The sequence below is a fragment of the Trachypithecus francoisi genome, unplaced genomic scaffold (genome assembly GCF_009764315.1).
Source record: "Trachypithecus francoisi isolate TF-2019V2 unplaced genomic scaffold, Tfra_2.0 Lachesis_group7, whole genome shotgun sequence".
Lineage (NCBI taxonomy): Eukaryota > Metazoa > Chordata > Mammalia > Primates > Cercopithecidae > Trachypithecus > Trachypithecus francoisi.
The window spans coordinates 51,614,702-51,640,982 of NW_022681472.1; the positions used below are offsets into that span (position 1 = coordinate 51,614,702).

General features: G+C 40.7%; 1 long non-coding RNA gene across 3 annotated transcripts in view; it reads left to right on the plus strand.

Annotated features, from left to right (window-relative positions):
- Positions 1 to 26,078, plus strand: part of LOC117078740 — a 558,507-nt gene extending 532,429 nt beyond the window's left edge. Inside the window, exons 1-3 of one of the 3 annotated variants that reach the window (XR_004435145.1) lie at positions 2,561 to 2,672; positions 16,181 to 16,238; positions 25,811 to 26,078. This is a non-coding gene — a long non-coding RNA (uncharacterized LOC117078740). Of the gene's footprint in view, positions 1 to 2,560; positions 2,673 to 16,180; positions 16,340 to 25,810 lie in introns of those variants that run through there. The other 2 variants (XR_004435144.1, XR_004435142.1) reach the window with 2 other exon arrangements.
- The last annotated feature ends 203 nt before the right edge of the window (positions 26,079 to 26,281 follow it).

The window sequence follows — 26,281 nt, forward strand, 5'->3', positions numbered from 1 at the left end:
CCACTGCATGCTACCTGCACACAGTGTGGAGTGCAGAGAGATGCCAAATATCCCACATAGCCCCTATTAGATTTTAGGTAAACAATGGGGAGAACGAATGAAAAAGGAAGATTCCTTCTGCAATAATTTTAGTTTATGATGGATGGGATCCAACCAGATGCCAAGTCCTAGCTCTGTATTTCTTTATTTTTGTGGGGTTGATTAGCCCACAGGCAGCCTGCCAGGTCCCTGTCCTTTTCTAGTTCAACTTGCTTCAGAGAAAATGCCACACATGGAAGAAACATTCGGGAATTGACAATTTGGTTACATATGCCTGGGGGACAATATAAAGTAACCACAGAACGATGTGGAGCTCTGTGGCTCCCATCCTGCCTCACTCTGGCTATGGCTATCCTGGTGAGCTGAGAAAGGCAGAAGCAGTTTTTGCAGTTAATTTTTACGGAGCCCAGACACACTTAAATATCTGTTTACATCTGTCACTCAAACGTAACCTATGTCTGCACAAAGCAAGCAGGAAAAATTTGATGCCTACTCTCTTAGGTCTCATTATTCAAAACAGACAGAAATAGTGGAGTGTCACCCACAAACCAGAATCAATGCTTAGTAGTCTCTGGGATCTCAGGCATATCGCCTAATGTGCCCCTCAGTTTCCCTCTTTTTGTGGGAAGCAAATCAGATCAACCCTGCGGAACTTTGAGAAATTCTTGATTCTAGGTAAATAAGAGGAGGCATGAGAGTTGAGTCTTTAGGAACGCTGGGGAATCAGATCTATTTGAATTCCAGAGTTTCATTTGCAAATCACTTATAATCACCAAGCCACTGATTCCTCATCTATAGTATGGACATGATAATAATGTTCACCTGTGAGGGGCATTGTCAAGTTCAAACGAGATAATGCATTAAAAATGCTAAGCCCAATGCCATTCTAGAAATAAGGAATCAGTAATCATTTACTTTTTTGATTAAATAAGTCATGTTTATTCTCCGTATCAGCAAAGAACTGTTGTTTAAGTAGGAAGCACCACAGAAGAGAAGCAAGCCAGATTATTAGAATGCATTAAACAGAACCTTTGGCATTAATACACACACACACACACACACACACACAAATCTAAAAACAAAACAAAACATTTTCATTGGTATTTGAAACGGTCATCATATTAAGAAAAAAAAGTCCTAAAACTAGGTGATTTCCCAGACAAAATATATAACTGAGCATGATACTTAAGAAAATAAAAACACGGTTTTGATGTATAGCTGAGGAATTCTGCACAGAGATAGGGAGTGAAGAAAGGGCTATTGAGAGCTGAAGGGATTGAAAAGCACAGGATGCTGAAGAAAGTCCACAAGTTGGTTGAAAGCTTTTGGCTTGGGTTTGGTTTATCTACCAGCCCTGAGCAAGTGTCTTCTGTTTTCAGATCAAAAGCACTTATTGGAAATGTATCATGTGCCCCAATAAATGCCTTCAAGAATTCATTAAATTCGCACACAATTAACTCAACTATGAGGAATGCTGTGATAAATTCTTTAATGAAGACCCAGCAAGATCACCCTTGGAGCATAACGAAGGGGGTGGAATTGGGTGCTGGCAAGGACGGAAAAAGATGACAGACAAATCTCTGACCGCCGGGGACTTACAGTCTGGCTAGAGAGACAAGACAAAAGAGTTAGGAAAGGACTAACAACTTGAAGACTAGTTGTGACTAAAAGGGGCCAAGTTGTCCCCGAGAACATATTTTTGCATGCAATTTTGTGTTGATTAAAAATGCTATTTCATTCACCAAATGCACAATGGTAACTATGTGACGTGATGGATATGTTAATTAGCTTGATCGTAGTAATAATTTCATAATGTCTATGTTTATCAAAACATCACATTGAACACTGTAAATACATACAATTTTATTTGTCAATTATACCTCAATAAAGCTGGGAAAAACTAGATACAGAAAGATTTTATTATTAAAAAATATTAAAAAGCTATTTCATGCATGAGTTATTGGATCAGAAGAAAATATCATTTTGCATACCCATTCTTCCCAAAACACCAGAAAACCTATGTCCTCTACTTGAGGAAATATTTTATTTAGCAAATAGGTATTGAGAACCCACTATGTGTATTGCAGCTTAGTATTACAGACCTGTCTTTTTTTTGTTTTTTTTAAGTCCAATCAGGACAGAACTAACCTACATGTTGAAGTGGTAGGTCTCTGTGTGAAGGGGCTGTTGTCTCTGGTTCCAGACATGGCCTCGGCAGTGAGGCTGTGTGACAGCGAGTGTGTGCTTCCACTCACTTATTCTGTGACTGAGCAATTCACTTAATCTCTCTGGGCCTCAGTTTCATCTTCAGCAAAGTACGCATAGTAATGGAACCTGCTTTGTAAAATTGCCATGAGGATTACATAAGGCATTGGATGTAAAGTTTTTAATAGTGCTTGGCAGATAGAAAATACTCAATAAATGAAGGAATAATATTATGATTGCGGCCTAAGTAATACTATTATAATGTTCATAATCCTTTTCTATATACACAAAACATTGATAAATTTTATCCTATCTCAGAACCAGTGGAACTGAGGCAGCTTGAAATACACCTTCTCTTTGCCATCCACTTGACCTGACTAGTCTCGATTGGTTCTTTAGGAGCCTTTCAAGACCCCTTTGAAACCAGGGTGAGCAGCTCTTCTGTGTGTCCCTGGGGTACCGTATACATAGTCTTGCCATAGCAATGTGGCTTTTAGAACGTGTTATAGATGTGATTTTCTATTCATTTGTCTGTTTCTGCCTCACTACCAACATTACTGCCCACAGAGGCCAAGGGCTGCATCTTGTTTTTGTTATTTCTCTAGGACCTAATGTGATGCCTGACATAATATTAAATACGTATATGTTTCAAGGAAGGAAGGAAGCAAAGAAGGGAGGGAGGGAGATAGGGAGAGAGGGAGGGGGGAAGGAAAGAAGGAAGGAAGGAGGAAGGAAGGAAGGAAAGAAGGAGGGAGGGAGGGATGGAGGGGGGAAGGGAGGGAGAAAGAAAGGGAGAAAGAGAGGAAAAGAGAAAGAAGGCAGGAAGCATGAGTAGAGGTGCTCTGGTCCTGGCAATGTGACATTTGTCTGAGTCTGCACAGCCTCTTCTCTCCCTCCTCCGTCCCTCCTGCCCTATAAAGTGGAGGGAAGTTTGAGCAATGAGAATGTTTTACTTACCCCGAATCACCACTGGAGAAATCCATTGCATTACTGAGCACTGGTAATGGGTTGGCCCTGGTTCAGAATATAGGGTTTTGCTGCCCCTGCCAAGCAGGCTTATGCACGTGGGGCTTAGATGGTGCCTTTGCCCACACCTGTCTGGCTCAGAGACCCTGCTGGGCTGTCAAGGGGAGAGCTGGGCATTGAGAGAGGCTGATGGACTTTGACGAAAAAGAGAACCGGGCACACAGGTCTCATTTATAATCCATTCCAGCTGCTCCTCTGCTGGGGGAAACTGGCATTCTGTTTTGTTGGCCCCTTTTCCATCAGGACAGCTGTGAAACCCTACTCAGTGAAGTAATCGCAATAACAACCGCCACTTTGCATGTTGATGCCTTTCTTCCAAGGAACTCAAAGTTCTTTGGAGACATAACCTCATTAATCCATCCTGCATGAAGTGGTGGCTGATGGGGAGGGGCAGGAATTCTTACTCATATTTCCAGGGCTGGGGGATTTAGGAAGGGAGAGGAAAAAAGGAAGAGAAAGAGGTTTCAGAGGTAGGAAAGATAAGCAATGGTATCCCTTTCCCCTTGAACCCCACTCTGGGACAAAGATAACACTTCGCAGGACAATACTCAGCTAAATGTGTGAGTAAAAGACACTCACTGTATACTCCTCACTCTCCCCGAAAAGGAAGAGAATTCTAGATGAGGAGTTAGAAAATCTGATTTCTAGACCTAATATTGACACTGAACAGTTGTGTGACCATGAGCCAGCCCCACCCTTAGAATATTAGTTTCATATTAGAGCATATGACCTCTCGGTAATGTCAAAGAAGCACAAAACCAAAAGTCAGCAGACTGATGCCTGCCTCAAGAGGGGCATGGTTTAATCTCCTGAGTCTCAATTTTCTTATCTGTGAGGTGAGGAAGTCAGACTGGATTATCCCTAAAGTTCTTTTCAATTCCAATAAAACCAATGGTTTTAGAATTGGTGGGCTGGGGAACATCAAATCTGCTTGGGGCTTAGATTTTAGGAAAACCAACAACTATTTGTTTCAGTTTTCTATTGCTGCCACTCCAAAACTCAGTGACTTCTGTGAAACGGCAGTTTATGATTTCTTACAATTTTGTGACTTGCTTCTGTGGCAGTTCTATGGCTTCACCTCAATGCCCAGCCCACCCTCAAGCTGAGGTTTTGCTGGGCAATGAACTTAGCCAGGACATGTGAGATAGCTGGGCCTTGCTGGCCTGTAGTCCTTTCATCCTCAAAGAGGCTACACCAGGCTTCCCCATATAGTGGGGGCAGTACTCCAAGAGGGCAAGCCTCAGTGCTCAAGTGCTCATCAACCCACCCTCCCTTCCTTCCTTCCTTCTTCCTCCCTTCCTCTTTCCTTTCTTTTCTTTCTTCTTTCTTTCCTTTCTTCTTTCTTTCCTTTCTTCTTTCTTTCCTTTCTTCTTTCTTTCCTTTCTTTTCTTTCTTTTCTTCTTTCTTTCTTTCTTTCTTTCTTTTTTCTTTCTTTCTTTCTTTCTTTCTTTCTTTCTTTCTTTCTTTCTTTCTTTTTCTTTCTTCTTTCTTTCTTAGTTTCTTTCTTCTTTCTTTCCTTTCTTTTCTTTCTTCTCTCTCTCTTTCTTTTTCTTTCTTTTTTTCTCTCACTTTCTTTCTTTTTCTTTCTTTCTTTCTTGCTTGCTTGCTTTTTCTCCCTTTCTTTTCTTTCTTTCTTTCATGGGGTTCCACTCTGTGACCCAGGCAGGAGTGCAGTGGCATGATTTTGGCTTACTGTAACCTCCGCCTCCCAGGCTTAAGCGATCTTCCCACCTTAGCCTCCTGAGTAGCTGGGACCTAGGTGCAAGTCACCATACCCAGCTTATTTTTTTTGTATTTTTGGTAGAGACAGGGTTTTGCTATGTTGCCTGGGCTGGTCTCGAATGCCTGAATTCAAGCTACCCACCCATCTTGGCCTCCCAAAGTGCTGGGATTACAGGCATGAGCTACCGTACCCAACCCAGCCCAGCCCAGCCTTTTCTATGTCAAATTTATTGCTGTCTTGTTGGCAAAAGCAAGTCATATGACCCAGAATCAATGAGGAAGGGAACAACACAAGGCCATTGTTATGACCTAAATCGTGTCCTTCAAAAACAGAAGTTGAAGTCCTAACCCCCAATACCTCAGAATGTGACCCTATAGGGTAGAAATAGGGTATTTGCAGATATAATAAGATAACATTGTACTGGAGTAAAATGGGTCCTGAAACCAAAATGACAAGTGTCTTTATAAGAACAGGGAAAGACTCACAGACACAGAAGGAAGACAGCCAAGTGAAGGTGGCAGAGATAGGATTCATACTGCCACAAGCCAAGAAACACGTGGAACTACCAGAAGCTGGAAGAAGCTAGGAAGGATCCTTCCCCTAGAGGCTTCAAAGGGAGCATGACCCTACCAACACCTTGATTTCAGGTGTCTGATCTCCAGAACTAAGACAGAATAAATTTTTGTTTGAAGCTACCTAGTTTGTGGTACTTAGTTACAACAGCCTAAGGAAACCAATACAGGCCCAAACACTGGGCAACATGGTTCTTTGGGAACCATTAGTGTAACAATCTCACATATCACCTATTTTAATGGGCATAAATACATAAGTGTTATGGGATTATTTTCCAAAATATGAGAAAATGCAGGTGTGATAGATTGCAATAATGATCTCAATTCTTTACCCTTTCCTAAATCCATGCCTTTTGCCATATGACTACGTGTCTCAGTGCTGCTAAAGAGGTGGAGTGTATTTCCTCTCCTGACATTGCAATGGCCATGTGACTTGCTTTAGGGAGAAATGCCTATATGCCAGTTTCTCAAGAGGGTTTTTATGTTTCTGTAACACACTGCCTGCTGCCACTGCTCTTGGAAGCCAGTCTCCTGTCGGAGATGTTCTCTCTTGGTGCTCCCAGAGCACTCTCTCCTAGGTTGAATACAGCACCTCCACTCTCAGCATGCTCAGGGTTCCAGAGCCATGTGCTACTTTGGGTTGAAACTGGAGAGAATGCCCCTATCTCTATAGAGATCAAGACTTTACCTAGACTGGCCACAGTCTTCCCTCCTGCTTTCTCTTTTTCCTCCCCTGGGCACAAGTGTCCCTAACACTTCTCTCTGGTGTCCTTTTCTCCCGTGCTTAGCATGCATGCCAACAGAAATGAGATCCAGCTTTTCTACTCTGGTTACATACATGCAAATGCCTTTATTACTGAGATGGGATCATACTATGCCAATTATTCTACAACCTGCTGTTTTTATTTAACATATCATCAAGATTCTTCCATTACTGTAAACACAAACTCATGTCATCATTTTTAATAGCTACATATATTTCCATATGCACATAGAACCCTATTTTACTTAAACAATTCTCTATTATATAACTTCTGTTTGTTTCCATTTCTACTTATAAATAATGCTGCAATCAACACACTTTTAAATTAACATTTGTGTACTTGTTCAGTTATTTTCTCCATATAAATTCATAGAGATACAATTGCATGCGTAAAATGCTTAAGGCTTTTGATATTTGCTTCCCAATTGCCTTCTAGAAACACTATATTAATTTATACCTACTAATGTATGAGTGCTAATTTTTTTATTTTCATATAACCACCATTTTTTTACAACCTCTGACAAGTAATAAAAAAGTTTGCATTTATAGTGTATTCTTCAGCCCGTTTTCTGTTTCTTTAGTTCCCTTTTAAGCAATTGGGTAGCTTAAAAATGCATATCTAATGTCGAATAGAACAGGGACCACAAGAATAGAGAATATTGATGAAACTAGAAATGAGCTCACAAAAAGAAACAGAGAGCAGGGAAGGAACAGATGCAGTATATTGAGGAACAGTTGGTAATAGTAGTGCCTCATGGGTTTTTATCTGGCTTATTAATTTAAAGTGGCTAAGATGTGAGTGAATTTACACTGTAAGTCAGCATGCTCAGGGAGGTTGGTAAAGCAGTATAGAAATACCAAGGAAGAGAAGATCTGGAAAAATATAAAATAATACATCAGGGAAGAAAATTATTCCAACAACATGATACTAAGTAGGAGAAAAATGCAGTACTCAACAAAATATACTGGGGAGTAGCCAGATTAGATACGTGCTTGCAGAGTGAGAGGACTGAGATCAGCCAAGATTAATGACTTGAGCATGGGGCTGTGCCTGCCATATTGCTCTAAGATGGGACTGGGTTCTGCTAATTTCAGACAAATCCATTTGGTTTAATACCTCTATATTATCTACAGTGGGTGGTGATTTTAGAAAGGGAAGAGCTGTTCTATCTGTTAGCTAGAGGTCAAAGGAATTAAAAGGATAACATTATATCTGTTACTTTCAATCACTGCTGATAGGAGTAAATTGGTTCAGCCTCCCTAAAGGGTATATAACATATATGTGTTTGGTACATGTCAAAGGTCTTAAATATATGCATACCATGTGACCCACAATCCTATTTCTAACAATTCATCCCAATTAAATGATTTAGCATTTACCCAAAGATTTAGCTATAAGGATGCTCACTGACCCACTGTTTATAAATAAATTGTGGGAAAATGTATATGCTGAAACCACTTCAAATGCTATTACAGAAATATATTTACTGGTGTCAACAGAAAATCATAATATACTCCATTTTTAAAAGCAGGTTATAGAGTATGACACAGCATTTGTATGTGTATGTTAGGGAGAGCATGTCAACAATCTATGAAGTTTCCATTCAGGACAACTATCAAGGATGCCTGAGTTTTACCAGCTCCTTAATTCTCTTTTTATGCTGAGGTAAAGAACTACTGCAAGGTTGTTTGGAATCCTAGATTTTAAGCTCTCACTTTTGCCCACTGTGTCTTCCTCTCCAGAGTGCACTAACCTAGGAGGCTGGGGCATTGGGAGTGGGATGGACAGGGGTTGACATTATAACTGCACCCTGAATCCAGAATCATGGCTTTCTCCTTCAGTCCCTGTTTCTGAGTTTGCCCCAGTTAGCTTGACTTTTAGGATGGATTCTTTCTCAGGGACTTCATAGTCCTCTGATACTGGCTTCTATGGAGTGAACATCACTCCAAACATACACAGTAAGTTTTCCAAACATAACTATGTATGTCAGAACTTCAAATTTGGACATGTTTTGAATTCCTTTCCCAGAAGACTCCTCAGGCTTCATGATTGTAGGATTATAAGGGGTACTATACAAGCTGGAAGGTTTGTAGTGTGATGGGAGTAGCCAAATTAGTGATAAAGACACTGGTTTAAAGTGTGGGAGATGGAATGAAATGTGATTGCAAACAGAGAACAAATAGAGACTCCGGTAAAGATTGGGGTGGGGGCGGTGGTGAAAGAGATAAAGGCAGATTCCAAATTTACAGTAGAAGAAGAGGAGGAGACACTTGGCAGCAACCACAGATTGACTCCTTCAGTGTCTGTTCAATTTTTCCCAACATTCCAGCCCCTCTGATTTTACGTGGTGCCCAGTGGGCTGCCCCACCTTCAGATCCACCCAGCCTTGATCTAAGGAGTGACCTCCACGTTCATGAAGGCATTCTGCCACTATTTGGTTCGGCCTCAACCCCACCAGCCTCCTCAGGGATGGGACATGCCAAAGTTCTTTCGCAAGTATGTAGTGAGAGTTTGAGTCACACTCTTGCTTAAGAGGATACTCTATGCATTTTCAGACATATGACTAACTGGGCAAAAAGTTTAAAAAATAAAATTCAGAATAACAGTGTTCAGCAGGACAGTTGTTCTTTGCTTTCCATGTTATTTGGGGGGCTTAGGAAAGGGACAGAATAGGATTGGCCTGAAACATGGAACACCATAAAGAGACAGATAGAGAATCAAAGTCCCTGAATGGCATTTAATTTCCATGTTAGTGTTTTTCCTGGTCTGGTTTCAGAAACCCTCTGACAGTTGGACTCTTTGCTACTTAGTCATTCTACTGTACTTATTTTACTGACAATCAACAGGCATTGCCTAATTTGACACTCAAATGAATAAAAAAGACCAAAGTAGACTACAATGTAAAATACACATTTAATTCGATGGTTTTGTGAATATTTTCAAATAACATATCAATCATAACAGCAGCATGTATCCACCGTTGGAAGACATTTAAGTACTTTCGGGTTTTAGCCAAAACAGCTTGCAATAACTAGATTAAAAAAAAAAAAAGCCTAATTGGAGGCTTTCACATTAGGTTCTGACACACATTTTTTGGTCCCCTCGTGCCTTATTTCCAAGATGGTAGCACCTGGAAAAACAAGCTGCTTGATTTTCATAATAGATATGAGCTCAGATAGTAAGGACTGCATTACAGCAGTTCCTTTGAAACTGGTGGCAGTTATTGCTGGAGTCCAAGTGGCTGAATCGCATGCTTGGAAATAGGAGTATATTCATCTGTTTGTGAAAATCACCAGGCATAGACCGTTTCCACCCAACACACCGTAGAAACTTGCAAGCCTCCTGTTACCAGCAAGAATTGAAGCCAAAACTCAGCAAGAGCAATGCCAGATAATTGCTGCTGTTTTCCTTAAGCCTTTATTTTGAATGTTGGACCTTGATTACTATACGTTCTTTCCTAAGTGAGAACCTTCTGCCAGACTAATGTCAGTGTCCTTCATGAGGCAGTGGCAATTTCCATCAAATCCCTGACCCAAAAAAAGTGTCCAGTGTGTGTTCACTTTTCATCACGACTTGATTAATTACCCCAGGAAACTTCATTTCATTCTGCTTGCTAAAATGAGAGTAATTAGAGCAGCCTTTGACCCTTTCTTCCCTACCCCTCTTAGTTTACAGTGAGCTGTGAAATGTGATAAGTTAATTCTTAAATATAGACTTTTATGCCAAGAACAAGTATCTCCTATTTGACTTGCTCTTCCCCCACAGGAAGTTGGTATTGTTTGTTTAAGAATTTGACATCTAGCCTTTTTGTCAGATGAAATTGAGAAGAAATGTCCTCCAGATGACACAACTGCCCTATCAATACAGGGTTCATGAACTTGCCCCTTATCTTAATATCTGTAGTAATAACTGGACTCGTGCTCCATGTGGAAGATACCGTTTTCATTACCAATTTGAACTAAATGTGCAACAGGGCTAGATCCAGTAGGTAAGGATCCACTGTAATGAGATACACAAACACCAAAGGGATTGCATTTGGAAGTTAAATACTCAATTGTTCAGGTGTTTTGAAACACAACCTTTGATATGTTTGGAGGTGCACTGTGGCTAACGGAAGCTATCTTTAATTAACTCATAAGTATGAATTTTCATACTTTAATAATATACTGTTTATTCAAGATTATATACGTGGTTTATGTGTAGTATGGAAAATCTGGGAAACAAAGAAAAGTATAAAGAAGAAAATTAAAACTAAATATTTTAATCCGACCTACATAGATAACCACTTCCAAAATTCTGGTATATTTCTTTCTAGTCTACTTTTTATTGAATTATATAAATATATATCTCACATGCACAAAAAAAGTAGATCTGGCGCTATAAACAGTTAACTTTTTGTCATGAGCATTTTCCCATGTTGTTAAGCACATGCCAAAAACATGATTTTTTTGTGGCTGCAAAAAAATTTTTTTTTTTTTGTGGTTTCATAACATAAGAAGTCTTTCCCATAGCATCAAGAGTACCCTGCATTCTTGCCGAAATGCAGTGAACAAAGAACACCATATAGTTGCTAGAACTCCTCAGTTGCAAGAGACACAAACACAACTAAGTATGATTCTTGCTCCAAGTGGAAGGTACTGTCTTCATACCAATTTGAACTAACAGTGCATTCTTACTGAAATGCAATGAACAAAGAACACCATACGGTTGTCAGGACTCCTCAGTTGACATCTACTGTTTCCAGAGTTTCAGCTATCGACTTCAGGTCTCAAATCTCTCCTCTCTCTCAGCAAGAGAGCACTGACGTATCTAAGCTACCTTCCTCACAGATTGAGATCAATGAGAAAGATAAAGTACTTTTTTTCCACTCTATCTCTTTTTTATTTAACTTTTATTTTAAGTTCGGGGTGAAAGTGCAGGTTCGTTACACAGGTAAACTGGTGTTGTGGACATTTGTTTTACAGATTATTTAATCACCCAGGTATTAAGACTTGTACATAGTACACATCAGTTATTTTTTGTGATCCTCTTCCTCCTCTCACCCTTCACCCTCCAAAAGAACCCAGTGTGTGTTGTTCCCCTCTATTTATCCATGTGTTCTCATCATTTAACTTGCACTTATAAGTGCAAGCATGCAGTTCCTCAAAGACCTGAAGACAGAAGTACCATTCAACCCAGCAATCCCATTACTTGGTATATACCCAAAGGAATATAAATCATTTTACTGTAAAGACAGACACATGCATATGTATGTTCACTGCAGCACTATTCACAATAGTAGACATGGAATCAACCTAAATGCCCATCAAGGATAGACTGAATATAGAAAATGTGGTAATATACACCATGGAATACTATGCAGTCATAAAAAAGAATGAGATCATGTCCTTTGCAGGAACATGGATGGAGCTGAAGGCCATTATCCTTAGCAAACTAACACAGGAACAGAGAAAGTACTTTTCTTAAAGGTCCCAGCAAGACCCATGGAGATAATATCTGATTAACCTCACCAGGGACACATTCTTCTGTGTAGCAGACTGTCCTCCTCATAGTAAACACTTTTCACATATTTGTTGAGGGGGTGAGTAAATAGTCAAGATATAATTCACCCATCATCCTTGTCCACATATCTGATCTGCCACCACATTTTCTTGAGGGAAAAATAGCTCTTTAATCTGCCCAGTTTCTCATTTCTCAACCAAATTCTGCCCCTGGATGATGGAAAGCTCTAGATTGAACATGTCTAGACCACATCACGGTTATATATAGGAGTCAATTGCACGGGATGGGGCCCCAGGCAAGATCGATGGGGGGAAAGCCTACGTCTTCATCCTCTCTCTACTGCTTTTCTTTCTTTTTCTTAAAATTTGTCCTCACTAAGCATCAGCACCAGTTGAACAGTGTGAGTCAAGCGTTGCTTCTCATGTGATATCTTTAGATAAATGTACTAAATACATTTGTGAACAGTGGACTGAAAACCAACAAAATTGTTTTGTCAGAACACAGAAGAAAAATTAATTCCAGAAATCATGACAAAACCATTTATCTTTGCATTTTCAAACCTTGGGACTGTCATTAAGATTATTATTCAATCTGATAGATATCAAATGAATATAGCTTAATTTTAGGATACTGAATGGAAGTTAATAACATAACAACTTAGAAGGAGAGTCAACACAACACTTAGAATTACAGGCACGGTTTACTTAGTGTTGCTACCATCATCCCTGATTCACTAAAGTGCTATTTGTCTCAGAAACAGAAGTTAATACACAGTTTTCCCTTGGCTTACCAGCCAGAATGAGAAACAATGCACAATCTTAGGCTCTCAGCTATGGGACACCATGCAGTGACCATTCTTTTTTTTTTTTTTTTTTTTTGAGGATGCAGTGCAATGGTGTGATCTTGCCTCATTGCAACCTCCACCTCCTGGGTTCAAGTGATTCTTCTACTTCAGCCTCCCGAGTAGCTGGGATTGCAGGCATGCATCACTACACCCAGCTAATTTTTGTATTTTTAGTAGACATGGGATTTCGCCATGTTGGCCAGGCTGGTCTCAAATTCCTGACCTCAGGTGATCCACCTGTCTCAGCCTCCCATAGTGCTGGGATTACAGGTGTGAGCCACCATGCCCAGCCTTTCCCCATTCTTAATGGTGGTGAACAATCTGTTCCTTTTTCCTCTGGGGAAAACTAGTTCTGCATTTTAGCCCATAGTGGCTGAAAAAATGGCATGCACGTAACGGTTTTGGTGCTAGATGATATCTTATCAAGTTAAAATGCAAATTCTGCAGCAGGTTGAGGTATCTTCCAGGAAATAGTTATGACTTAGGGACTCAAACCCAGTAGAGTTTGGGGGAATTCCTTTGACCTTGTAAAGATCATCTTCATAATGCAACCTAGAAAGATTGGCTAATAACTCTATGAATACCAGCTGGGAAGATGGCACTGTTAGTGGCATATCATGACTTCAGGGACTTTAAAGAAGACAGAAGAGAAATTACAAAGATATTATGCCAGGGACACTTCCTCATGGAGACTAACTCTGCTTTATTATTCCTGGATGACTATGATCCATTTAGCCCTCCCATTCCCAGGATCGAATGCTCTGGACCAAACTTCATAATTCTATGGCTGAGAGGCTCATTATTAACAAGTGAAGATAAAATGACCCATGGAGAATTGATTCCATTCTGAATTAATTTCCTGAACTATTCTGGGCAATTGGTAAGTGGTCTTCTAGAGCCACACAAGCAGAATCCATTTATGATCATCTGCGTTGGTGGAAGTAACCTTGATTGTGCTAATTTTTAATGAGATCTGGAATGTGCAGCTATCATAGCAACTCTACTGGAATTGTCTGCCTACATCTCCATCTTCCTTACCGAACTGTGAGTCACTCAAAGGCCAAACTGGAGTCTTATCAATCTTGGGATTCCTTTGTGTAGCAGATTGTCCTCCCTATAGTAAGCACTTCATACATATTTGTTGAGTGGGTGAGTAAATACTCAACACGTAATTCCCCCATCATCCTTGTCCTCATATCTGATCTGCCACCACATTTTCTTGAGGGGAAAATAGCTCTTTAATCTGCCCAGTTTTTGTCATCTCCACTGTCACAAGTGTCACCAGTCACTAGTCCAAGCCACCAACATTCCTTCCCTAGACTACTGCAACTACTTTGGAAAAGCTGCTCTGCTTTCCCTACTGCAGAGTACATTTTTTTTTTTTTTGTAAAAACCAAAGAGGGTTTTCAAATATTTTAAAATACCTCTACTGGCTTTAAAATCCAGAACTCAACCGCCTACTTCTCTAGGCATGTCTCAGTCCTCTCTTCCCAACTTCTCTCTGCTGAGTCATGTTGGGGTCTTTCTGTTTCTATAGCTCACCAAGACCTACTCTGCCTCCAGTTTTTGCACAGATTGTTCTCTCTGTGATGTCCTTCCCTACCACTTTGTCCCAGCCATCTCTTGCTCATTCTGCAGGTGTCAGCCTAAATGTCACTCCCCCAGAGAAGGCACTTTTGTCATCCCAGTTTAAGGTAGGCTTGCCTGTTATTCTCTCCCCTGGCAGCTGCCATTTTCCTTCATGATGCCTCTTAAAATTTGTAATTATGTAGTTGGTTAATGTATTTAATAAGCATCTCTCTTACTAAACTGTAGGCTTTTCATTGAGAATAAGGACTGTAATCGTGACCATCCTGGCTAACACAGTGAAACCCCATCTCTACTAAAAATACAAAAAAATTAGCCGGGCGTAGCGGCGGGGGCCTGTAGTCCCAGCTACTCGGGAGGCTGAGGCAGGAGAATGGCGTGAACCCGGGAGGAGGAGCTTGCAGTGAGCCGAGATCACGCCACTGCACTCCAGCCTGGGGGCAGAGCGAGACTCCGTCTCCAAAAAAAAAAAAAAAAAAAAAAAGAGAATAAGGACTGTATCCATTTAGCTCACTACATCGGACATCTTGTGCACTACCTCATATCCACTCAGCCTCAGCTTGTGGCCCTGGCAAGGACTTCCAGGAAGCTTCACACTGCTCTGCATTGAAAGAGAACACCTGAAGCTTGCACCACGTACCTCTGCTTCCTCCCCAGCGGCTTCCCTGGCTTCCCTGGGTGGGGTGCCTGCAGGTGCCTGCCTGACATTCATACATGTGCAACTCAGAATTGTGCAAATGTTAATGCTGTGTGGGGTAACTTCCAATAAAAGCAGGCCAGGAGCCAATGAATAAATGCTTCTTCCTCCAATCCCTTTTATGCACCTTTTGAAAGGTACCAGCAGGACTGAGCACCAGCCACCCAGACTGGTGGCCACCTCTATAATGTATCCTTGTATTGGCTTCTCCCTTCCTGTTTCACTCTCCCTGGCCCCTCACTTCTCTCCAAGTTTACTTCCCAAATAAACCGTCTGCATGCAAGCCTTAATCTCAGGCTCTGTTTTAGGGGAAACTCAGGCTAAGATGACCACTGCACACCAATTGCCTCGCACAGTACCTGGCATACAGTAGTGACTCAATAACATTTTTAAGTCGATGAATCAGTCAAGTATAAATGAATGAAAATTACTGGAAAGCCAAGGGATAAGAACAGAAGTGGGATATTTAAAAAGCATTTCCCCATTTGGTACAATAAAATTTATCATTGCTTAAACTTACCAACTCAGCAAGGGCCCTCAGCATGCCATGTCAGAGAACTCAGAAATGTGCTTTATTTTTAGGCAGATGACTTTTTGCCAAGACCTGTCCACTTAACCCTCCCCCCATTAGCTTTAGATAGCTTGGGATAGTGAAACAAGAATGAGGTTTAGAATTAGGCCTAAATGGAGCTAAATACCCACATTGCCACCACTTTCGACCTGTATGACTTTACCAAGTTCCTCAAGTTCTAGTTCATCTGTCTGTCAAATGGGAACATAAGCATTTGTTTTACAGAGTTGCTATAAATATTTAGCATTAGGTCCTTAAAAATATTGGTTTTCTTTTCCCAAAATATCTACCTTCCTTTCCTCCCCTCTTCAGTGAAACACACACATTGCATTCAAGAATTTGTTTCTACAGTGAGACCACATGGGCATAGGGAGGGGAACAACACACAGAGGCCTGTGAATGGGGAGTGGTTGTGGGGAGAGAGCATCAGGAAAAATGGCTGATTCATGCCTGGCTTAATACCTAGGTGATGGGTTGAAAGGTGCAGGAAACCACTATGGCACACATTTACCTATGTAACAAGGTTGTACATCCTGCACATGTACCCCGGAACTTAAAAAAAATAAAGAACTTGTATCTAAATGTGTGGCCCATGACTCTGAGCTGAACACTTGGTGGGGGAATCATCTAATTTTTTTTTGTCTTTGTAGTCTCTGCACCTACAATACACCAACTGGCAGTTCCATTATTTGAAAGAAAATCTTCAAGGTAAAGATGTTTACAATGACACAAAAACCTTTCAAAGGTATCATGGTCCTAAAGGGCTTTCCCCAAGGGACAGCACAGTGTGTTCCAGGCCCTGATGAGAGGTGAGTGTGTGGGCACGGGTGTCTCGTGAGCCTGACGCTCTCCATCCCTCTCTGACCATTTACACCTTTTGTCTGTCTGTGCTTTCAAAGGTCAAACCCTTGTGAGAAATACTTGCTCTATTAATCATCTTGGAAGACTGCTCCAGGCACATTTTCAGAAGGGATGCAGTAAGTTTTGTCTGCACAGTGCACCCTGGGAAAAGAGTTTCCCTTCCGAAAAGCAATCTTGCTTTCAGCCAAGTCTTTTCTTTTCCTTTTTTTTTTTCTTTGTAAAGCAATGAAGTTATTGCATGTTCCGAAGGCATTATGAGGTAGGTACAGCCACCCCTTTGACATGGCATGTCTGTATGCCCAGGATGCATATACCTAATTAGTGAGTTCCACATGACTGCTAGTGTTGGCAATCATCTGTATCCAGCTGGTGCTCAGACTTTTGGGGATCAGTGGAAATTTAAACCATTATTTGACACAGACTTATTTGGTCAGAGAGACACAGTCATATCACAGAGAACTAAATGTCCAGAGCTAATGAAAGGTGATCCAGCAATTAGATTGACTCACAATATGGGTAATAATTTTTATACTTACATTTTGACCACATAAATAAAAGAGTGGGACTGATTTTCCCACTGCATTGCATATGAGGGAAGGAGAATGTTATTCTATCTTCTCTCTTCATCTGAACATTAGAACTTTTTAAACCTTCAGATACGGCAGGGGCACTTCCACCCATCATTTGAATGAAAGCCAGTCCTACCTGTCTGTCTTTCCATTCAGCAGGGAGTCATTTCATGTGTGAAGCAAGCAAAAAGGATAGATGTGTCAGGGCTTTCTCTGTCTCCTGTAGAATTTTTATCTTTTGGCCTTTTCCACTTCCTAGTCTGCATATGACCTAATATCCTATTCCTCATGGCCAACTCTTGATAACAATGAGAAAACAAGTCCTGAGAAATGTGTTATTTATTCATTAAGCATTTCTATCTTGTAAGACTTTTTTTGTTTTTGTTTTGTTTTGGCAAAATCATGATAATATCTGCTATATTTCAGATAATTATTTTAACAAATCTGTAACCTGAATGAAAGCAGGATCCATTCTATAATTCTCAGTACAGATGAGAAATAAATGATAAACAATGTCCCACTGGAAGAGACCCCTCCAAAACCTCATGCCAAAGGAGGTAGACCACCATATTCAGTGAAAATATTTAACACCTTGGACTGTTTCCCAGTGGGATGCAGACCAGACAAGAAGAACAATTCAGGCTACTTAGGAGACTGTCTGGGGATCTCTGTGAATGGCATCTGCACTGGATAGATATTTCTTCCCCTCAGATTCCTGCTCCTGTGGATGTGCACTACTTACGGCTGAGTCATACTTTTCAAGAATGAATGTGGGTGTCACAATCAGTGATCTGTGATCTATTCCTGCTCCTGTGTAAGTGCACAACGTACAACTGAGTCATATTTTTCAAGAATGGATGTGGGTGTCATCGTCATTGATCTGTGGTCTATCATTTCATAAATAGATTGTTCCAAAAGTACTCTAGGCACAGCTGAGCACAGATAGTCTTTTGGATGGCTTTAATCTAAGCCCATTTCAATATGCTTCTTTTTATTGTCCACACTTCTTTCTACTACCACTAACTTAAATAATTCCTATAATCAGCTAGAAGAGGTTTCAATGAAAAATCGTCTTTGAACACAAGAAATAAGGACTGGGAAGTGGTAAACAACTTGCAACTGAGGTATTCTGAAGATAGTCCTAACATAATGTCCCCCAGGCATAGCCATATATGGTAATTTGGTAAATCAACAAGGAAGTCTCATGTAATAGTGAGAATCTTAAGTATCAAGCACTAGCTGAGGTTCTGGGCAAGAGAAACACAAAAGAGAACACTACTTTACCCCACCCCCAAGGAGATCTCAGGGACAGAAATGTCAGCATCTACCTCAATACAATGACATCTGAGTGACTATCTCAAGTGAGAACTGAAGAAGATATCACAGGAAAGCTGATCTTGAAGAAAGGAGAGGAGTTGGCCTATTAGAAAAGAGAACCTGGTCATGGGTGCCTGTGATCCCAACTACTCGGGGGGCTGAGGCAGGAGAAGAGATTGAACCCAGGAGGCTGAGGTTGCAGTGAGCCAAGATCGCACCATTGCTCTCCAACCTGGGTGATGGGAGCAAAACTCCATCAAGGAGAAGAGAGAGAGATAGAGCGAGAGAGAGAGAGAGAGAGAGAGAGAGAGAGAGAGAGAGAGAGAGAGAGAGAGAGAGAGAGAGAGAGAGAGAGAGAGAGAGAGAGAGAGAGAGAGAGAGAGAGAGAGAGAGAGAGAGAGAGAGAGAGAGAGAGAGAGAGAGAGAGAGAGAAGAAGAAGGAAGGAAGGAAGGAGAAAAAAGAAAAGAGAAGAAAAGAAAAGAAGGGGGCATATTCATTGAGAGAACAATGGCTCTGTTGGTCAAAGGCATGCCAGTGTGAAAATCATGACACATTCAGAAGATCATATAGCTGGGTATGTCTGGAGAGGGTCATGGATGGGCCATGGCACAAAATGAATTTCTTTGTCAAGACACTATAAAAACCTACACAGAAAAATCAGGGGAGATATGTTGTAGGGAATAATAATATTTCATTGAACTCAAGGCTAGGAGATACAAGTAGGCTGAGGAACAGGAACAGTATTGGAAACTGAAGCTGGAATCACCCTCTCTACCTTTGTCTTTGTCTTCCTCTTTCTGGGCCATGAGGTCACTTATGGCTGCAGCTCAGTTCATTGGTCAACAGTTCTGAATTGTTCAGTCATTCATCATTCAGCAAGAATGCATGTGCCCATCCTCTGTGCTCGGTGTGCTCTTTATTAACTACATTGTGGTGGAAAATGGATCAAGGCTGGCTTCATGGGCATAGACTTGCACAGTCAAATGGTCCCACATTTGGTTTAATGCACCGCTACCACTATCTTGCAATTCTGAATGATTTCATGGAACTCATGTTTTGTAAGAAAGTCTAATGGGATGAGGGAGCATGCACGTGAGCAGAGGAAATGTCCACAGTGCCTTCCCATTCACATATAGCATTTGTGATGACACCCCATGAGCACAGAATTTGGTGGCCCACAATATTCAAGCATTCAGTGAGACTAAAAACAAGTACAAGGCAATTGTATTAGGGCTACCACTGAGAAAGGTGGGGAGGAGGCAGGTGCTGACATCCCAGAGGCCATGCTTTTTTGTTTGAAAGAGAACAAGAATCAAGGAACCCTATTGCATTCTTTCTTATTCATGTTGTCTCCGTGTATCAGCCAACTGCTTTAATGCTGAAATGCTAGAAGGAGAGGAAATGTTAAGACAATAGTTTCTTTTCCTTTCAAGTTTTCCTTACCCATCAATAAGCTGAAGGTAAAGAGTGTTGGTAGAATATATCAAGCTGTGAATTAAAAACTGTTGAGTTTCATGTAGCATTTCCACTGTTCTAGTAATATGCATGCATTTTTAAGCTACAAATATTAATTGTGTAATTTTGGTAATTGTTTTGTTTTATTTTGTCTTTTTCTCTCAACTTTTTTTAGATTCAAGGAGTGCATGTGCAGGTTTGTTACATGGATAAATTGAATGTCACTGAGGTTTGGTGTACAAATGATCCCATCACCCAGGCAGACAGCATAGTACCTGATAGATATGTTTAGCTCCCACTTAAAAGACAGAACATGCAGTATTTGGTTTTCTGTTTCTGCATTAGTTCACTTAGGATAATGGCCTCCAGATGCATCCATGTTGCTGCAAAGGACATAATTTCAGGCCTTTTTTATGACTGCATAGCATTCCATGGTGTACATGAACCACATTTTCTTTATCCAGTCCACCACTGATGGGCATCTAGGTTGATTTCATGTCTTTGCTATTGTGAACATTGTTGCAATGAACAAATGAGTGCATGTGTCATTTTGGTGGAACAATCTATTTTTCTTTGCGTATATATCCAGTAGTTGGGTTGCTGGGTCAAATGTTAGTTTTTAAGTGATTTGAGGAATTTCCACACTGCTTTCCACAGTGGCTGAAGTAATTTGGATTCCCACCAGCAGTGTGTAAGTGTTCCCTCTTCTCCAGGACCCAATTTTAAAAATGGGCAAAGGGCATAAACAGAAACTTCTCAAAAGAAGAAATACATTTGGCCAACAAATATATGAAAAAAATGCTCATCATCACTAATCATTAGAGAAATACAAATCAAAACCACAGTGAGATACCATCTCACACCAGTCAGAATGGCTATTATTAAAAAGTCAAAAAGCAACAGATGTTGGTGAGGTTGCAGAGAAATTTTAAGGATTTTTGTGTAAGAGTTAAACGCTGTTATATTTGCATTTAAAACTGACATTACACATTGTAAAGATAAACAGTAAACCACGCTAATAATTTTACATTTCCATTTTTTAACTTAGAATGTCATTAAATGGCAAATAAAGAAACACAATGGCAAGTTGAGAGACAGACCATTCAAGAAAGGAAAATATCACACTTTAGTGCCTTTAGCAGCACTTTTTCCCTTTCTTTTTTTGAACAAGACACCCTATATTTTTGTTTTGCACTGGGTCCCACAAATTGTGTAGCCAGCCCTGACCTGGAGATGAGTGGGTGAACAAAGCAGACAGAGCCCTGTCACCATGGAGCTTACTTTCCATTGGGGAGAACAATAAAAATAAATAAACAAGAAACCTCATTGTCTCAGAACTGTTTTGAGGAAATAAGCAGAGTAACAGGATTAAGCAAATCAAGGGAGAGAGAGCTACTTGAGTTTGGGTGGCAGAGAAAGTCGCTCCAAGGAAGTGATCTTTGAGCTGAGACTTGAATTAGGGACTGTCCATCAACTTTGCTGAAGCGAATTCTCCGCCTCCATTCTGATACCCTCTGTTCCACACTCTGCAGCCAGTCAGACTAAGCCTGTTTCCCTCGAACAGTTTTAAAGATGGCAACCAGGTCTTCCCCAGGCTTCCACATTTCTATCCACTCCACCTCGGCCCCTGGGTGACCATCCTCTGGGCTCCCTTGTCAAAAGAAGTTCCAGAGACTTTTCTTGTCAAAGCTATCAGTAGCCCAGAACAGGTTGAAGAGAATAACATGAAGTGCCCCTGTTTCTTCCTGAAAGCTTTGAAGAGCCCAGAAATATAGTCTCTGGAGGAAGAATTCCCTTTTCCCCCAGTAACTCCTGGGAAAAGCCACCTGACAAAACCTCCTGCCTTTGTGAGTCATGGCAAAGAAAGTCACATCAAAAGGAAGGGTGATTTGAATGAGCCCAGATGTTTCACTTAAAACCACAACCAGGCATAGCATTTGAGCAATTTTTATTTGCAGTCATTTCTTTTCATGTCATGCAAATGATCAAAAGTGGTCTAGGGAGACAGCATGTCTTAAAAGATGACAATTGCAAATGGCAGCAAATAGCAAATGCAATAATAACTTGTCATGTTTAACACAAAGTTACAGCAAAGGCAAGCTGTTTAGCAGTAAGCAGATGTGGACTAAGTAAAAGATAGTTTGCAGATAGCGAAATGCAGGCAGGTCACAAAGCATTTTGATAAAGGATTATAAAAATATTACCCATGGTAGAACATCTATAGTAAATATAATATTTCAAGAAGGATTTAGAAATGTACAAGATTTACTACTGGAGAGTTGAAAAAAGCACAGTTGATGTCTCAATCATAGGAGTTAAGAGTTTGCCAAGTGAAGCAGAATATGATTATGTAGAGGATTTTAAACTAGGATTTACTTTTTTTTTTTTCCAAAAAGAATGCTGCACTTGGCAGCTCTCTCAATTCCAGTGCACAGAAGTTAGTAAACTGATGAAATAGCAGGGGATTCTTCTAGAGAGGCTAATTGCTACATCAATTTCTGCCAACACCATTTGAAAATAAACTCCCCTGTCCTTTTTGTACTGTTTCTAGAAAAAAGACTGGAGTTGACAATTAAAAGCTCAACAAGTAAGATGTAAATTTAGGCATTTGGGCATAGTATGTTTTCACCAAATATTAGTTGAATTAATGAAAAAATAGAGACAGCCTAGAAGTTTAGGTTGTAGGACAGTCTTCTGGACTGTACTGTACATAGGGAGCTGTAGATGCTTTTCAAGAGCATAAGCATCGATTCTTACACAATCCTGTACATATATACATGTGAAATTACCTGGCATACCTGAGCTGGGAAGTCCTAACTCATGCCAATGAGGAATTTGAGAAGTTTGGTCAAAACATGGAGAAGATGAGTTCACTTGCCAATGGGACACCTTTGGTATGAAAGAGGAAAAGGTGGCTTTGACAGGGGACTGCAGTCAGCAGCACAGGTTGCATGGAGGCTGTCATTGCCTCTTCCTGCAAAAGTTGGGACTGTGACCTCTGTGGGGAGGTCCACGTATGATACAATGCAGAAAATGATTCCAACGGTGACTGTTCTTCAAGCCAGCCCCCACAGCCATCATCAGTTTATTAGATATTTTGAAGCACTCAAATCAGTGTAGGCAGATGCTATTTATTTTTAAGCTCTCAGATGGGGAAACCTCATGAGATTCACTGAGCTGCCTCCTCAGATCAATAACTTTGGGGATGAAGGATTGAGAAACCCACATTGTTGGAGTGCTTTTTGTTCACATGACGATGCTTTCTTATGGTTGTGACACTGAATTCAAAATTTCAAGAGAAAAGCAAAGTGCAGAGCATCACCGATAATTTCAGAAGTGCAGCTGTCTGTGTTCAAACTGGATAGATACCTTTTGAAGACGGCAACCATCATGTAATAAAAATTTTCAAGGATTATAGAAGTATTGATGAAAACAGAATTTTCATCAATTCCAGAAGCAAATTATAGTCTCTGTTGGATTGGAATCACAAGTTCAAAGAATGAACAAGGATTTACTTTGAAAAAGTAGAACTATTTAAGGTCTCCTATAGACCTAAAAGCAATGCAACTTCCACCAACAGCTTTGTTGATAAGTCCATGAATCCAGTAACTGATATTTCTTGTATGTGTCAAATTCTGGAAAATGTTTAGATTCCCCTGGGTCTGTTAAAATGGATTGTGATTTTTATGCTTCTGAAAATCCAAGCAGTGAGTCACCATTGATGCTACAAACCTGGAGTCTGAATCAGGATGTGGGTCCTAATTAAACATTAGACATTCTTCGTTATGTTAAACATCAACATTCTCATCAACATGCTCAAAAGGAATCAAATATATAATTTGGCACATATGCTATATGCATGCAATAATAAAATTGATTAAAATAGTTATTTGAGGGCTGGGCACAGTTGCTCACTCCTGTAATCCCAGCACTTTGGGAGGCCGAGGAGGGCATATTACTTGAGCTCAGGAGTTCAGGACCAGCCTGGGTCCTGAACATTGTGAAACTCCTGGCTACTTGGAAGGCTGAGGTAGGAGGATTCCTTGAGCACAGGAGGTCGAGGCTGCAGTGAGCCATGATGGTGCCACTGCACTCCAGCCTGGGACACAGAACAAGACCCTATCTCAAAAACAAAACAAAACAAGTTTGTTATTGGGAGGGACTTTTAAAAATTATTATTGTTGTTACTGTTTTAAGTCTTTCATAATTTTGAATCATTAGTGAGTTTTTCCATTATTCTTACCTTTATCTCTTAGGATTTCTAATTATGTGGCTTACTACCAAAAATAAGTAAATAAACAAATAATGCATCTGGGTTTTCCAGCTGTAGGGCATAATATTTGCTGAAAGTGAACTCTGCCTTGGAATTTAGTCCTCACTCCCTGAAGTCACTTTGTACTCCCTCTGGGCAGGCAGTAAGATCCATCTGTTTGTCTTCAGCCTTGTCCTCACTGGCAGACCCACTCACACACTGGTAAAGAGATGCCTGTCACCTTATATTTCATGGAGTCCCATGGGCTTTCTGACTCAGACATTTATGGTCTATTCTCTTCCACGCTCTCTGGGTCCAGGATACTGGGGAGTGACATAAATGGTTAGTCATCAGCTGTTCTGAGAGGACTTCCAAGAATAACTGCTACAAAACTTTTAGCAAAACTGTGTTTTAAAGATCTAGAGTGTTGTCCATCAACTGGTCTAGAATGGAGACCATAAACTGATGGCCAAATCATCCCACAGGCATGTTTTGTTTGGCCACACTAAGGTTGGCTTGCGGAGTGTTTAAAACATACTTAATTAGTTCCCAACAGTGAAAAATCGGGATATTTCATGTAAAAAATCCAGATTTCTGGCATTGGTCACATGGAGTCTGCATTCCCACCTGGCAATCATCTACTTGCAGCTAAAGAGCAGTTGCCCCATCTAGATGCTCCCAACTTTGAAGTTGGGATCTTTACTTTGGAACTACACTGTGCTAAGAAGTGTAGGGAAAAACAGGAAAAGGATAAAGCATTTGTAAGTCTTCCTGGGTTATCCTCTGGTTAGAGAAAACAATGATATAATAATAAACAATAATAGTAATAAAGTTAATTTATGGGTCAATTAAGGTCTTCATTGTGAGGTATCAAGCACAGAAGTGGTCCTGACCTACTGTGTTAGTCTGTTTGTGTGGCTATAAAGGAATACCTGAAACTGAGTAATTTAAAAACAAAAGAGGTTTAATTGGCTCATGGTTCTTCAGACTGTACCGGAAGCATAGTGCCAGCATCTGCTTCTGGTGAGGGCCTCAGGAAACTTACAATCACGGTGGAAAGTGAAGGGGTAGCCAACGCATCACATGGCAAGAGCAGGAGCAAGAGAGACTGGGGGAGGCGCCACATACTTTTAAACAAACACATCTTGCATGACCTCACAACAAGAACTCACTCATCACAAGGGCATAGCATTAAGACATGCATGATTGATCTGCCCCAATGATCAAAATACCTACCAAATCTCACCTTCAACACTGGGGATTGTGTCTCAACATGAGATTCAGAGAGAACAAATATCCAAATGATGTCACTTACAATACCACTAGTACCTGGCTCCTCCATAGAAGTGATGGCCAGGAACAGCCAGCTTGCAGGTCCATTCATGAGACCAGTTGAAGAGTTCAATAAAGAATTTGTCTAGTTAGGCCATGTGGGTTTCTCTACCATGGAGTTCAGAGATTTATCATGCATTTATCCACTAATTTTTTCTTTTAACAAATGTCGAGGAACTGCTGTGGAGGCTTTGGGTTCACCATTCAGGTACCTCTTCAAGTTAATCTACATGGGGAGCCTTGTGACTACAGCTCCAGAAGCTGCCCCTTTGGATCCACTATGCACCCAGCTTTCTCAGACTAACTCTCAGCTACTATCTGAGCATGGTAGGGGGCCTGGAACCAGGCCATTCCTGTCCAACATGAGGTTTTTCTAATGGGCAACCTTTGAGTGGGCTCTCCTTTTCAGCCTGACCCAGATTTTCTTAGAACTATACTGTGGTCTGACGTTCTTCTTAATTAAACCTCCTTCCTTTTCTCTCTTCTTTCACAGATTTAAGACCTGTGACACAGTCTGAAGCTCTCCTGGCATACTCTGAAGCTCTCCTGGCACCATCCCCTTTATCCTTCATAGGTGTTTCTCCTAATAAGTTTCTTGTATGTCTCATCCCATCTGGGCATCTGCTTCTCAGAAGACTGAAACTGACACATCTGCCCACTGTATGTCAGGCACTGTGCTAGGTGCTGGAGACCTAAAGATGGATAAAACAGACAAGAGCCCTCCATTCATGGTGCTTGCATTACAGTGGTGGTAAATATTCCATAAACAAGAGAATAAATAGATAAGATAAATTTAAAAACTAGAGAATGACTTGTTATAAATTGATTGGTAATCAGGGAAGGTCTTCTGAGGGGATGACACTTAAGCTGACACCTGAATGAGAAGAAGGAACTGGTCAACTGAAGACCTAGATGAGAGTATTGTAGGCAGAGGGAAGAGCAAGGACCAAGGGTTGAGAAAGAA